General features: G+C 39.1%; 1 protein-coding gene and 1 long non-coding RNA gene across 9 annotated transcripts in view; both read right to left on the bottom strand.

Moving 5' to 3' along the window:
• fbrsl1 (fibrosin-like 1) overlaps positions 1-12,500 on the bottom strand; it is a 226,982-nt gene that overhangs the window by 28,276 nt on the left and 186,206 nt on the right. The window lies entirely within an intron of this gene.
• Positions 5,406-12,500, bottom strand: part of LOC128625586 (uncharacterized) — an 8,785-nt gene continuing 1,690 nt past the window's right edge. Inside the window, exon 2 of the long non-coding RNA XR_008388973.1 lies at positions 5,406-10,845. This is a non-coding gene — a long non-coding RNA (uncharacterized LOC128625586). The remainder of the gene's footprint in view (positions 10,846-12,500) is intronic.

Here is a 12,500-nt window from a genome sequence, read left to right as displayed (position 1 = left end):
GTAATAACGTTATCTAGCTATCGTAACACGACGTAATAACGTTATCTAGCTATCGTAACACAACGTAATAACGTTATCTAGCTATCGTAACACGACTTAATAACGTTATCTAGCTATCGTAACAACGTAATAACGTTATCTAGCTATCGTAACACGACGTAATAACGTTATCTAGCTATCGTAACACAACGTAATAACGCTATCTAGCTATCGTAACACGACGTAATGTTATCTAGCTATCGTAACAACGTAATAACGTTATCTAGCTATCGTAACACGACGTAATAACGTTATCTAGCTATCGTAACACGACGTAATAACGTTATCTAGCTATCGTAACACAACGTAATAACGTTATCTAGCTATCGTAACACAACGTAATAACGCTATCTAGCTATCGTAACACGACGTAATGTTATCTAGCTATCGTAACAACGTAATAACGTTATCTAGCTATCGTAACACGACGTAATAACGTTATCTAGCTATCGTAACACAACGTAATAACGTTATCTAGCTATCGTAACACGACTTAATAACGTTATCTAGCTATCGTAACACAACTTAATAACGTTATCTAGCTATCATAAAACAACTTGTTATCTAGCTATCGTAACACAACGTAATAACGTTATCTAGCTATCGTAACACGACGTAATAACGTTATCTAGCTATCGTAACACGACGTAATAACGTTATCTAGCTATCGTAACACGACGTAATAACGTTATCTAGCTATCGTAACACGACGTAATAACGTTATCTAGCTATCGTAACACAACGTAATAACGCTATCTAGCTATCGTAACACGACGTAATGTTATCTAGCTATCGTAACAACGTAATAACGTTATCTAGCTATCGTAACACGACGTAATAACGTTATCTAGCTATCGTAACACAACGTAATAACGTTATCTAGCTATCGTAACACAACTTAATGTTATCTAGCTATCGTAACACAACTTAATGTTATCTAGCTATCGTAACATGACGTAATAATGTTATCTAGTTATCGTAACACGACTTAATAACGTTATCTAGCTATCGTAACACGACGTAATAACGTTATCTAGCTATCGTAACACAACGTAATAACGCTATCTAGCTATCGTAACAACTTAATGTTATCTAGCTATCGTAACACAACGTAATAACGTTATCTAGCTATCGTAACACAACGCAATAACGTTATCTAGCTATCGTAACACAACTTAATGTTATCTAGCTATCGTAACACAACGTAATAACGTTATCTAGCTGTCATAACACAACTTAATGTTATCTAGCTAACAATATAATACATAGTGTTAGCTAAATTAATGCTGAAGAGAGTCATACCACCTCGCCAACTAGCTAGCTAAATAAATTACATGCTAACCAGTCAGTTTGCAAACTTACTCGTTGTAATACTACTACTACTACTACTACTAATAATAATAATGTATTTGAAGTGATTTTCCCGGACTTCTAGCTAGCGTGCTAACTAGCTAGTTTGATAAATGAGTAAAGTATCATAATTCCATTCGCCTGAGGATTAAAATTCAGTCCAAACAACTGACTTCAAATGTTTGAGCCGTTCAGGTTCCTACAGCAGTGCATTCTGGGTCGCATTCTGGGTCAGCTGTGAAGTGTCCTGAAATGTACAGTGATGACGAGGCGGCTCAACCGAGGGGAAGTGGTCAAGGGCGTGGTACAGAAGCTTCAGTGAAAATGAGGGAAAGGAAAAACCGATACAAAATAAATAAATAAAACAAACGAAGATGGCGGATGGTGGGCGTGTCCTGGCGGTGCTACACGTCAGAGGAAGGTGGTGTGACACGGCAGCGTTTCGAGCGCAGACCTGCGTGAGCGTAAGTGGATATAATGCGATCTTTCAGCGATGCTTTCAGCCCTGAGAGAAACGCATGAATGGAGATCATTCACAGGGGCAAGTGGCATGACGAGGGGCTGAAAGAACCCTTATGTTTTTCTTCTCTCTCTCTCTATTTATCTCTCTCCCCCTCTCCCCCCCCCCTCTCCCTCTCTCTCGGAGGTTTCCTGTGTAATGGCGATACGGACGGCTTTTCTTTCACCTGTCAAACCGTCAGTTTACGGCCATTGAGGTGCAGCAGTGTGACGACGCAGCGGGAATGTTTTCAGGAGGATCAGATTCCTTCCAGAGTTTTCTCACACACACACACACACACACACACACACTTCGACACGTCTCAGGCACATGTTAAACACGGACACACACACAGGACCTCATTTATCACACGGGAGATGAACGAATTCATTCGTAAAACATTCGATGAATATCGAGTTAATTCATCCGGAAAACGCTTTCAGTATTTTGTACACGCACCCTGATGTCAACCTCAACAGATCGGCATCAAATCATATAACTGTAGATGAGTTACTGCAATTTTATATAAGTTTTAGACTAACCGTTCCATGAGGACAAAAGTAATGGCACCCTAGAAAAGGAGGAGGAGTTAGTGAGTGTCTAAGGTAGCCGACTCGCTGCAGTGGCTGAGCTGTGTTACTGGAAGATTTAGCGCACACGGTGCTCAGGACTCGCTCTTTCACCGTTTAGTCGCCATTTTGCCATTTCTCTGTGTTTTTAGCTTTCAGTAGGCGTGGCTAGATGTAATTCAGCTGTGCCGTGAACGTGCAGCTAATTGAATTGAATTTAATCAACGATGTGTACACGCCCCTGTGTATGAGCTGTTAGAAGAAGAAGAAGAAGAAGAAGAAGAAGTTTTATTTATATAGCGCCTTTCCAAAGATCAAGGTCGCTTTACGTAGTATACATAGTATATACATACATACAAATACATACAATGCAAATGTAAAATAAAAATAAATAAATAAATAAAAATGTTACTATGGGAACGATAACGTATTAATATAAACCTGTGATCTGCGGCTGCACTAATGTCAGAGTTGCTGGTGTTTTTTTTGTTTTTAACCAAAGATTTAACGATATAACTCTTGAAATATCGTCCAGGATTAACGTTGCTTGAAGAAATCTCGCAGGTTGTGGCTACTAAAGCTGTATAAATATACATTGTTAAATATAAATGTTAAATCCTTTTATATATATATATATATATATATATATATATATATATATATATATATATATATGTGTGTGTGTGTGTGTGTGTGTGTGTGTGTGTGTCGGAGCGTTAATTCTGTCCGTGTTTATTTAGCGTAGAAAATAGTGTATATTGTGAATACTATTTAGTGTACTAGCGTGTGGTTTGGGACGTAGCCACAATACGTTTGATTAGGACTGTGAGATTTCCAAAACTGGTTCAAATTGTGTTTAATAAAATGTCTTGTGTTTCCACTTGTTATATATTTTTATATTTCATCACACACAGAAACTTCATCATAACCTGCATGATACTACAGGTTTGCGATAAACTGTTTTATTTATTCAGAGCCCTCACCTGATCTGATCTTATCTGATCTGACCTAATCGGATATGGAGCTCAGTGATTGTCCGTGTTGCCATTTGGCACGCTAATGGCCCATTTCTGCTTAAAAGCATTCCACAGAAATCTGTCACATTTTCAGAAAAAGTCTGAGATCACATCTCAGGTAACACGCTGTATCTAAAACCGTTTAAGAACACTGATTAGCTGGAGCTTAATCGCTATTCGGTGTAATCATCTGATCTCTGCCCTGTCGTCACACGCCTTTTAAAAGATAAGTAGAGACGAAAGCAGAGGCGAAGCGGCGTCTGTACAGGATTTTCCACCTTTGGGAATTAACGGACCATGCAGCAAAAACACTCGGCTATAAATCACGCTCAAAACGGCACAGTGCTAAGAACTAGCATTTAGCGTTTAACAGATTAGCATGACCATTAAAGGAACAGTTAAGTGGCTAAGACACAACTTTACCCAGGATACGTGTTTACATTAATGTAGCTAATAAATTTACAGCCTCCAGTTTAGCATCTTATAAAACTGCATGTCTTAATCTATTTAAAAAACGTAGAAAACTATTGGCTAATTTTTCCACTTTATTTCATGGTAAGGTTAGTTGTTTAATGTTAGCGAGCTTTACAGTTGTATAGAGAGTTAAAGATGCTAGCTGAGGCGAACGGGCAGCTGGCTAACGTTATGCTAGTTGTGAACGTGGAAAACAGCATAGCATAGCATTGCAGCACATCAATACATGCACTTTTAGAACGCTATACAATGTTAACTAGCTGTATTAGCACATGTTATTGTGGTTAACATTTCTGCAGAACTATTCCACTATTGTCCAACATACAAATGACCACACACTCGCCTCAAACTACGTCAAACTGTTCAGCGATTTCACTTCGCCGTGAATTAGATTTTAAGTCATATTCATAAATGTTCAAAAGTCTTCACTGCTAAGTGGTTAATGTGATTAAAGTCAGCTAGCTATTCTTATATTCATAATCTTTCCTGCTCCTGTTACCACTAGCTATCTGGCTATTGTGTGACAGGTTTTTAAAAAATATTCATAAACTTTTTCAGCAATATATGAACCTATATTGCTAACCTAAGCTAACCTGACAGGATTTTTTAATCATTTTACTACATATTACATACAGTAGTAATGTTTACTACTAATGCTAGCAAAACTGCTAATTTTCACTAATCTGACAGGACTTCTGACAGGATTTTTAAGTCATACTCACAAATGTTAATAACCTTTCAATGATAATGCTAGCTAACATAAATTGCTAACATAAACTAGTCTGACAATCTCTGACAGGTTTTTAAGTCACATTCTAAACTGACCAGATTTCTGACAGGATTCTTAATACTATAAATAAATGCTTATACTTTTTACTACTAACGCTAGCTATTTGGCTAATCTGAGATTATCGGACAGGATTTCTGACAGGATTTGTAAGTCATAAATGTTAACAATTTTTCACAGATAATGCTAGCTAAATCATCTTCACTGCTAACATTAGATAACCAGCTAACCTGACAGGATTTGTAAGTCATATTCATAAGCATTAATAATTTTTCACACACAAAACTAGCTTGATTGCTAAGAGGTGCTAACCTTTCTAATCATACTAAAAAAATGCTGATAATGATTACTACTAATGCTAGCTAACATGCTAATATTCACAAGCCTGACAGGATTTCTGACAGGATTTTTAATCATAAAAAACAAAAAAAAACAACGCTGATAATTAATACTACTAATGATGCACCGGAAGGAAAATTCTGGGCCGAAACCGAAAATTCAGGATGCACTTGGCCGAAAACCGAAACCGCAAATTTTGTAAAAATACCATTTTAAATACATTTAAAAATACCATTTTTTTTTAGTTTTTTTTTTTGTATAACTATATTAATATCAGACTTTTTAATTCATTTAATGAATATAATGAATCTGAACAAAAAACTACAAACGAATAAAATGATCAGACTTTAATTGAAATTAACATACCAAAACAAAAACAATATTTAAACATATTATTCTTCATTCAATTCTGTAACAATCAAATTTAACTGATTTTTTTAATCCAATTATCCAAAAAATGTAAAGTTCTAGAAAACTATTATGACATACAAAACAACAGTGTAGTAACGAATTAGGCCTCTATTCTGTTTATGTAAACGTATTTCCACATTAATTAAAGATTAATATTCAAAACAGCAGCAATAGAACTAAAACAAACCTGAGACTGTTAACAACAGATCTACAGTTGTGCCAAAAGTTTGCACACCCCTTGCAGAATCTGCTAAATCTTATTACTGTTAACAAAATAAGAACGATCATAAAAATCCCATGTTTTTGTTTATTTAGTTCTGCCCTGAATAAGCTATTTCACATAACAGATGTTTACATATAGTCCACAAGACAAAGCTGAATTTATAAAAATTATGCCGTTCAAAAGTTTACACACCCTTGATTCTTAATACTGTGTGTCGTTACCTGGATGATCCCCGACACGACGGTGTTTTTGTTTTGTGAGACTTCTTCATGAGTCCCTTGTTTGTCCTGAGCAGTTAAACTGCCAAACTGTTCTTCAGAAAGATCCTCCAGGTCCTGTACATACTTTACTTTTCCAGCATATTCTGCATATTTGAACCCTTTCCAACAGCGGCTATATGATGATCCATCTTTTCACACTGAGGACGACTGAGGGACTCGTACACGACTATTACATTAGGTGCAAACATTCACTGACGCTCCAGAAGGCAATACCATACATTAAGTGCCAAGAGGGTGTAAACTTTTGAACAGGATGATTGGTGTAAATTGTTCCAGTCGAGAACAAAGTTTTGCAGGGCTACACGAATTTTGGCGTAAATGTTACACACATAGCAAATTGGACTGCTTTCTATTTACGTAAAGGTGGCAGGTTTCTCTTCAAGGGCAAAAGTTCCTCTGCGTTCTGGCAGGAGAGAAGGTTCCTCTTCTCATCAAGAACATGAGGTGCTGCACTGAATCCTCTCTCACTCTCTGTGCTGGTGCTTGGGGCAGATAAATACCTGCGTGCAATCCGCACAAGCAATGGAAAGCGTAGCTGTGCTTGTTGTGGCACTGCTGAGGATCGAGACGTTTTCCTCTAGAATCTCGTCAAACATGTGAGAAACTGAGGGAGGTTGTGCCTCATCACTCGTACACACCGTTTCTCTGGCACACTTTACTCTGTGCTGCGCGTCGAACCTTCAGCAGATGCAGTCATCACCTCCAGCTCCGCCTGGATCAGTCCCCGTACACGCTGCTTTTACTCCGCCTCAAAGTAATGTTCTTTAAATCGTAGATCTAGTAATGTCGCAATGCAACGATGACCGTCAGCTAGATCAAGGGGCAGGGTGTGGGGGCATATATTTTTGGAATTTTTTCTTTTTTGGCCAAAAACCGAAAATGCCATTTTCGGCAGGAAATCTTCAGCGGACAAAATTTCAGTGCATCCCCAATTACTACTACTGTTAGGTAACCTGCTAATGTTCACTAACCTGACAGGAGTTCTGACAGGATTTTAAATCATATTCATAAATGTTTATAATGTTTACTACTAATACTAGCTAGCTGGCTAATTTGAGCTAACCTGACAGGATTTTAAAATCATATTCATAAATATTCATATTACTCACTGAGAGCTAGCTGGTTGGCAATCAGACGCTAAACTGAATGGCTTTCTGCCAGGATTTTAAATCATATTCATAAATGTTTATAATGTTTACTACTAATGCTTGCTAACTGGCTAATCTGAGCTAACCTGACAGGATTTCGAGGAGATAATTATCCTGTCAGGTTAGCTCAGATTAGCTCAGATATATATATATTAAAAATAATGATGGCAATATCTGGCTCCAGCAATGCCCATTACACACACACACACACACACACACACACACACACAAACACACACACGCACACACACACACACACACACACACGCAGTCAAATCACTGAGCCAATTTCCTCTGAAACATTTGACATTATGCCTGAAAGCTCTGGTGCAGCCTCTCCAGCTCGTCTCTCCACCTGACACACGGATCTGCGCTCATCTATCCGCTTAATTTTCCCATTTTCTTTACTGAACTAATTCCGATTCCCTCCACACTCAGACACAGAGGTGTGTAAAGAGCCGAGTTATTGGTAAACCACTCGAGATGCTCCTTTAAACAGGAGACCCAGATGGTTTGTTCTGTCTGAAGTATCCGGCACTAAACGTGGTTCTCTCAGAGCACCTGCTTTAAACAGCGCGAAAATTTGACACGTTTATCCGGGCTGTAAAAGCGAATCGATCTGAAGGCGGCCGATTCACGACATCGACCTGAGAAGCTGAAAATCGATTAGGAACGGCTGTAACGATATTGTATAGAGTGTAGCTCGTGGTTAGAGTCGACTAACATTAGTGACACGCTCTGAACGAAACTACAGCAAAATGACAAATAAATGTAACGTAAATGTGTAACGTGCACAAGTACCGAGAACTGAAAAAACGATTGTGTCAAGTCTCCACCAGTCACGATTTAAAATAAAAAACTGAATCGTAGCCAAAACAATCGAATCAGAGTGAAAAGAGATTTGATTCATTAGAACGACTCATACTGTAGATTTTAAGATCCAGATTGTTTAAACAAATAATTCTGTACAGACTCTAATCAAACTAAAGGAAACTTATTTTAATCAAACTAATAATTTCCTAAAGAATCAAATTGTCATGTCAGAGATGATCACTTCTGACAGTCAAACTCTGGATCTTACAAAATCATGACGAAATCATTATGAAAACTGTATGTCTGAAGAAATATTCTAATTAAATCAAGGCAGAAATATGAATCATTTAAATGAATTTTACTAAAATAACCAAATGGCACTGAACCGTTTCGAATCAATGACATCTGAGATCTGAATTGTTAAAATGAAGCATTTGCTAAAGAATCAAATTAAATCTGATTCGTCCAAACAAATCATTTCCATTTACAAACAGAACTGAATCAAAACGCAAAATCTGAAGTTCAAATCTTTTTAAGAGTCATTGGGACATCGAATTATTGTGAGATCAAAGATTCACCCTGCCAGCGTGCAGACACAATTTAAACAAATCGAATCAAAATTTTCAAACTTTATTTTCATAAACCTTAGAAATAGTTATAAGCCGATACTAAATGTTCCTGTTACAGTACTGGCCTAATTGAATGGTGTGTTTTTGATGAGAACGTGATGATACCTTGATAAGATGGATGGGTGGGACCAAAGAAGGGGTGGGACCAAAGAAGGGGCGGGGAATTTTCCTTTAGGAAACGCTACTGTATATAGAACAAAAGGTATAATAACGTACAGCAAAACAACCCTACTGTTAGAGGTTTACTATCAATCACACTACTGAAAATATCACACACACACACACACACACACACATAACACACACCTGGCCATACCTGGCCACCATCCATTAAACCTGAAGTTTATTTTTTCTCACTCTGAGCTCTGCACTGCTTCAGCTTTTATTTATTCTGGCAACGTGAACCCGAAGAAAATAAGTAGTAAGAAAAACACACATGGAGACCTGACAGAGACGAAACGCTGCGTCGTATAAACGAGCGTGGTCCACCGTGGGGTTCTAACGTCTGAGAAGTGCATTTACTCACTAATCAGTTAGCAAACGCTAATCCAAAAAGCGCTCAAATATTATTCCTCCATCATTCATCACTCATTCCAGGACTACAAATCTACACTTAGCACTAGCAGTCATTTCTAGCGACTGTGCTAGCAGTTTACCTTCAGGCCATTAGCTTTGGTTGCGCTATTCCCTCTGAGGCTAAGCTAATTAGCCCTGAAATGAGCAGGCACATGGCGTAAATTCCTGTCCTGAGAGAGCGCTCGTGTGTTACGCTTATCTCGCCGTTACGCTAATGGCGACAGGCAGCTACTTTTTCAGGAAAATGAAAGGATGTGAGCACACAGTGTGGTCTCTCTCGTTCCTCAGACGGACGTCTGTTCCGCTGTTTCGTTTGGCCACCGGTGAATTTCCCGCCTCTCAGCGTGCCGAGTCTGCAGCGTGCCGCCCCATTCAGGCGCCGAGTGTGTGTTATTCTAGCAGCCAGTCGAGTCGGAGAGTGGGACGGGGTGGGAGAGTGTGTGTGCGTATGTGTGTGTGTGTGTGTGTGTGTGTGTGTGTGTGTGTGTGTGAGGCCGAAACCCAATGAAGTGTGCCCTCTCTGGGGAGACGTGCGAACACGAGACGGTGGAAAACAGAAACGGGACCCGGTGTTACCTGTGACGACTCGAAGTGCAGATCAGATTCATATCTTTTTCTTGCCTGTTTTTATTTATTTTAATCCCTTCCTTAATTATATTCCTCTTCTCTTTTTTCTCTTTTTCTTTCCCTCCCTTTCTTTCTTCTTCCTTGTAAAGCGTTTCCTTACTTCTAATTCTCCTTGCTGTTAAACCAACTAGTAAAATGCAGCACGATGTTCAGAATCCACCGAGTCAGCGTCAGCCAGTTCGAATAAAGACACACACACACACACACACACACACACCTCAGGATTCATTAACAGGAAGTGAAGTCATGAAAACTCAGAGAGAAACGTAACGCAGTCAATCACTTGGCTTCGGATTCACTCGAATGTGAAAGCCACAGAGACACGAGGCATCAGCGTCCATCTTCAATGTTTAATGCAGTGCACTTTCATGTGCAGCACTTAAAGCATAACTTGCGGTCACACACACACACACACACACACACACACACACACACACAAACAAACAACTAACCACATGCTGAGGAGGAAAACACACACAGGAAAGCATGTGTTATTCTCTCTGCTGCAATAAATCCCAACAAATCCCACTGCAATTCCACAACAGTCTCACGGATTTAACTCCGAGTCCAGGAGACGGAGCAAGTCTTAATCTCTCACTTCACACAGAGAACAACTGCCCCGCCCTCCCGTCAATCACAGTGACATCAGCCAATCGCAGGCTCAGTTACACAAAAGAACAGAAATGGAAAAGGAGGAATAAAGGGAACAGGACTGGAAGAGGAATGAAAGGGAAAGAAAAGGAGAGACAGAAACGGAAGCAAGCAGACAGAGGAGAAGAAGAACGAACAGAAACAGAAGGAAGCAGAAATGCTTTAAATAAATGCCTTCACACGTTCTACCCTTCAGGACGTGATGACAGCAGAAACGGAGGCAGAAACAGGAGCATGTCAGAGGTAATGAGGGGTAGCAACAGTTGCTATGCAGTGATTGGACGGCGCATAAAATAAGGCGGGTCTGGAATTGGTCAACTGGATCTGACTACATTAGAACTGTTCTGATAACGAGTGACTGATTGGACATTAACATCGTAGCAAACCATGTCTCCCTATACCACTGTAACACACTGTAACACAAACACACACTGTAACACACAGTAATGCACTGTAACACAAACTAACACACTGTAACACAAACACACACTGTAACACACAGTAATGCACTGTAACACAAACTAACACACTGTAACACACTGTAACACACTGTAACACAAACACACACTGTAACACACAGTAATGCACTGTAACACAAACTAACACACTGTAACACAAACACACACTGTAACACACAGTAATGCACTGTAACACAAACTAACACACTGTAACACACTGTAACACACTGTAACACAAACACACACTGTAACACACAGTAATGCACTGTAACACAAACTAACACACTGTAACACACTGTAACACACTGTAACACAAACACACACTGTAACACACTGTAATGCACTGTAACACAAACTAACACACTGTAACACACTGTAACACAAACTAACACGTTGTAACACACTGTAACACAAACACACACTGTAACACACAGTAATGCACTGTAACACAAACTAACACACTGTAACACACTGTAACACAAACTAACACGTTGTAACACACTGTAACACAAACACACACTGTAACACACAGTAATGCACTGTAACACAAACTAACACACTGTAACACAAACACACACTGTAACACACAGTAATGCACTGTAACACAAACTAACACACTGTAACACACTGTAACACACTGTAACACAAACACACACTGTAACACACAGTAATGCACTGTAACACAAACTAACACACTGTAACACACTGTAACACACTGTAACACAAACACACACTGTAACACACTGTAATGCACTGTAACACAAACTAACACACTGTAACACACTGTAACACAAACTAACACGTTGTAACACACTGTAACACAAACACACACTGTAACACACAGTAATGCACTGTAACACAAACTAACACACTGTAACACACTGTAACACAAACTAACACGTTGTAACACACTGTAACACAAACACACACTGTAACACACAGTAATGCACTGTAACACAAACTAACACACTGTAACACACTGTAACACAAACACACACTGTAACACAGTAATGCACTGTAACACAAACTAACACACTGTAACACACTGTAACACACTGTAATGCACTGTAACACAAACTAACACGCACTGTAACACACTGTAATGCACTGTAACACAAACTAACACACTGTAACACACTGTAACACACAGTAATGCACTGTAAAACAAACTAACACACTGTAACACACTGTAACACACTGTAATGCACTGTAACACAAACTAACACGCACTGTAACACACTGTAATGCACTGTAACACAAACTAACACACTGTAGCACACTGTAATGCACTGTAACGCACTGTAACACACTAACACACTTGAACACACTGTAACGCACTGTAACACAAACTAACACACACTGTAATGCACTGCAACACAAACTAACACGCTGTAACACACTGTAACACAAACTAACACACACTGTAACACACTGTAATGCACTGTAATGCACTGTAACGCACTGTAACGCACTAACACACTGTAACACACTGTAACACACACTAACATGCACTGTAACACACTGTAATGCACTGTAACGCACTAACACACTGTAACGCACTGTAACACACTAACACACACTGTAATGCACTGTAACACACAATGTAACAC

The sequence above is a fragment of the Ictalurus furcatus genome, chromosome 22 (genome assembly GCF_023375685.1).
Source record: "Ictalurus furcatus strain D&B chromosome 22, Billie_1.0, whole genome shotgun sequence".
Classification (NCBI taxonomy): Eukaryota; Metazoa; Chordata; class Actinopteri; order Siluriformes; family Ictaluridae; genus Ictalurus; species Ictalurus furcatus.
The sequence above is the reverse complement of the archived record's forward strand: the minus strand, read 5'-3'. Positions and strand labels throughout refer to the sequence as shown.